Source organism: Phascolarctos cinereus, unplaced genomic scaffold (assembly GCF_003287225.1).
Source record: "Phascolarctos cinereus isolate Bilbo 61053 unplaced genomic scaffold, phaCin_HiC Scaffold_2;HRSCAF=192, whole genome shotgun sequence".
NCBI lineage: Eukaryota > Metazoa > Chordata > Mammalia > Diprotodontia > Phascolarctidae > Phascolarctos > Phascolarctos cinereus.
The window spans coordinates 70945384-70949940 of NW_027555625.1; positions in this window are offsets into that span (position 1 = coordinate 70945384).

Genomic DNA, 4557 nt, shown 5'->3' on the forward strand with positions numbered 1-4557 from the left:
TCTAATAAAATGGCAAAAGTGACAAAAGATGGAAGTAGTCAATGTTGGAGGAGTTTTAGAAAGATGATGGATACACTAATGCACTCTTGGGGAGCTCTGAATGGGATCAATGATTATGGAAAATGATTTGGAATTATGTTTAGACAAGAACCAAAATGCATAAACCCTTTGATCCAGAGAATTTAATCTATCCCAGGGGTGGGTGTTCTGTGAAGTTTGGGTTCAGTCAAAGGGCCACACTTGAGGACCTCGGGAGCCATATGTGGCTTTGAGACCACAGGTTCCCCACCCCTTCAGTCTAGACATATAACTAAAGGAGGTTGAAGACAGAAAGAAAGCTTTCGTATATTACGCCAAAATACCCACAGAACCATATTTTATAGTAACAAAGCACTGGAACAAAGTAGGTGTCAATCTATAAAGAATACATAAACAAATTTTAGTACAAAAATGTAATGAAATATTAACTGCTGTAAAATTATTAATATTATGAATTCAGAGAAGTATCAGCAAATTTATATGAATTAATTCAGAAATAACAGAACTAGGAAAACAATATATATGATTACAACAATGTAAAGAGACAGATTAACAACAAAAATCACAAATGAAACCGAATATTGTATAATTATAATGATTAAGTACTTTTTTTTTCAAAATGAACTTTGGCCGCAGAACACAGCATATACTATTAGACTCCAGTAATGTGTTGCCTAGTTTGCAGAGTAGCTTTTTTCTTTTCCTTTTCTTTATTTTTGGTAAGGCATTGGTGGTGGCTATGTAAGAGAGTGGGTAGGGATGTATTTGGAAATAAAATATTTAAAACAAAGCGAGTGAACAAAAGAGATATAAACAAAGCACTAAAAGTGGCCTGAGAGGAGAGAGATTGAAATATTATTTCTTGTTGAAGGGATCAGGCAATCATTCATGGAGAAAGTGACACCTAAAATAAGCCTTTAAAGATGGTTGGTAATTTAAGGGGGTGAACACGCAATGTATGTGTGTGTGTGTGTGTGTGTGTGTAAGGAGAGGGGGAGTCATATAATCAAAGACACTGATGGAGGAGAGGGAGGATATAAGATGAATAAACTGAGAGTGATCCAATCTGACAAAAGCATAGAGTATGTGAAGGAATATAGTAAAAAATAAAAGTGGAAAAATAAATTGAAGGCAGACTCTGAAGGGCCTTGAATGTCAGGCTAAGAAGTTTGGACTTTTTAAAGTAAGTGACAAAGAGTTAGTCACCAGAAGTCCATGTTTGTATATGAGTAGGTATCCTGTCTTCATTATCTTTCTTTTAAATTAAAAGTGACTAGGTCCGGAGATGTCATTTAAGTTCTAGTGCTACATTGCCCTCTGCTCCCCATGGTTATTAATACTTTATTTTTCCTAGATATAGCTTTTTGTGTATGTGTGCATCAAGTTATCTGGAACAACCCTTCCCACCTTCTCTTTCTATCCCCAATACCTTATCAATTGTTTTTCAAAAGTTGTTGAGGCCAAAAATTTTACCACCTTAGGGGCATGGGGGGTTGGAGCGGTGCAGAACCTCCTGACTCTGAGCTTTTCTATTTTTAGCTGGAATAGTCTTTGGCAGACACATATATCATCCTATAATGGGATGGCACTCCAAGCCTTTTCAGCTTGCTAGGAGTACCTGAGCATTCACTCAGTCAGATCTGTACCACATGGAGATACCAGAGCCCAGTGTAGGAATGCAATTATTATTATCATTATTATTTTTTAAGAGAGAACTTTGTTTGCAAAGGGAAGCATATTTTTCTTCTAAAAGTATTCTTTCCTCTTTCGAATTAGTGAAAGTCTCCTTAGTGCCCTCTTTCTTTACAATAGAGCAGTTTTTACAACACATTTATGAAAATACATATCTCAATAAGGCTTTCCCTGTGGACTTCCTAAAGAGAGTTTGAAAACCTTTTAGGATCTATGGGAAGAAGGAAGGCTTCACTGTACATCAAATTCTATCTGAGGAGCTGGAATTGTTTTATAAACCTCAATTAGGCCTCATACCTCCCTCCTGAGGTAGAAGAGAAACATTAGACATTTTTATGGAGACATCAACTTAAAACCCATCGAGAGGTTAATCAGCCTGCTTCCAGTCCTACAGCTGGTCTATTGCAGTGTTAGAAATAAAATAGAAGTCCTTCCTAGGGAACAACACCCTCCCTTCGTTTTTCTGATTAGCAGAGTCTACAGACCTTCTGGAAGTAATGATTAGTGCTCCATAGAAAGCCCCCCAAAAGATCAGAGTGTGTTTCCCTGTTTTAAAATAAATAAATAAAAGAAATGGCTATGGCTTTCATATATTGACAAACCACCAACTTACTGAACACTTAAGGCAAAATGACCCTTTTGGGTGGTGGGAGGGGATAGAGAGAGAAAAAAAGGAATTGCAGAACAATTGAGGAATTTGAAGCCTGGATGTTAGAATATTTCCTTCTGATCCCCTTTATATTGCAACCTGCATAGTTATTGCACGCTAGAGGGCACTTGAGGAAGAACAAAAAAAAAAAAAAAGAAAGAAAGAAAAGAAAAGAAAAGAAAAGAAAAAAGAAAAAGGAAGCCCTTCATCTCCACTGTAACAGGGCCAGTTACCTGCATGAGAAAGAGATGTGTGGAACTAAATACAGTTGCTCAGGCTCCTCTCATAGCAGCCCAATCTTTAATAAACAAAGAAGTCCTTAACATATGCAGGCTTTGAGAAACAAAGAAATTGTATTCATGTTTTGCTTAATGCGATTTTTCTTTTAGCTCTTGGATCATTTCCTGAGTGTGGTTATTCTAGTCTTTTCCTCAGTAACTCATTTAATAATAACTAATTGGAATTGTGAACTCCTTTCTGGGTAAAATTAAATGCCCAAGGTGGGGGGGGGGCGAATTGAGGGGGAGGTGTTTTATCTTGTACACATCAGATAACGATATGGGCTGTGTGGGAATAACTGTGCTGTATTTTTAAGGTGTGAGCAAATCATCACGTCCTTTTTTCACAAGCTGGACTTTCAATCTGTATGTCTGGTTGGTCGACCTGGAAGCAGCTTAACAGAAGTGACTATGAGGCACTGGAGAGGAAGAAAGACCATAGCTAGAGGACATAGGGTGACCTATATATACTAAATGAACACTTTCTTTCTCACCTTCACCTGGAATATACACACAATTAGGAAGAAGGAGACGAAATCCCTTTCTAGCAATTGTCCACTTACAGAAACCTAAAATGCCAGATGTGCTATCCATAATGGCCCAAAGGCCTTCTTTATTTTATTTTTCCCCAGCAGGATTACTGTGATAGCTTTGTGCCAGTCCATCCTCTCGAGTTTGTGTTGAAGGGCTGGGTTGAATCTTATCTTCTCTCCAACACCTGGAAAGATGTCAGATAATGCCATTTTGAAAGCTTTCTCCAAAAGCCTCGATACAGATTTTTCTTTTTTTTAAAATAAAGAATGTTTACTGAAACTCTAATGTTAAGCTCCACGCCAGAAACTGCAATCAGTTTTAAAAGATACAACACCTCATCTCCTAGATAATTTATATTCTATCTACTGTTAGTATTAACAGGAAAACAATCTTTAATGTATGTATACATCGTTTGGATTCCCTAGCAAACCACAATCACTTTATTACAAAGAAAATACATGTAATGTTTAATGCTCAGAGAATTTAGAGTTGGGAGGGATCTTAGTGGCCCACTTCTGAAAAGAATGCCCACTATAATGTACCTGGCAGGTAGTAGCATATAATATGTATTGAACAGTATGCTTTTATCTCCTGACTTTTCCATAGGACCCATAGAAACACAGAGGTATGATATCCCCAGGTTAATTACAAACTTCAAGACAAATTAAGGACAAAATACAAGGAAGATTCTAGCATAAAAGATATCATTAAAGAGATATAAACTTGGCAAAGGAATTAGGCCAGTCACATGAGAAAAAGGAGCCATAATAGTTGGATAGTTGAAATGCTACCTAAATGTCACCAAAATGTTCACAGGAGGGGAGGAAAGCTTTAGTTATATCAGAAGAATCTTCAATAGGGAATTCATGGATGCCCAAGGACAAGAAAGGGTGTGGTAGAATCATGACATGCATTAAGTGGAACAGCTCTAACTGTCTAAATCATTATAAAATCGGGCCTTGCCTTCCCTATCCCTTTCTATTCCACTATTTATAAATGGAGACAAAACAATCAATACAGAAGAATATGATGATGATCGTTATTGTTCAGTCATGTCTGACTCTGTGACCATGTGGACCATAGCACACCAATACTGTCCATGGAGTTTTCTTTGGTAAAGAGTGGTTGGGCACCTAGGTGGCATAGCAGATAGAGCACTGGGCTTGGAGTCAGGAAGACTTATCTTCCTGAGTTCAAATCTAGCCTCAGTACTAACTGTTTGATCCTGGGTAAGTCATTTAACCCTGTTTGCCCCAGTTCCTTATCTATAAAATGAGCTGGAGAAGGACATGGCAAATCATTCCAGTATCTTTGTAAACCCCAAGTGGGGTCACAAAAAGTGAGACACATTTGAACAACAACAAC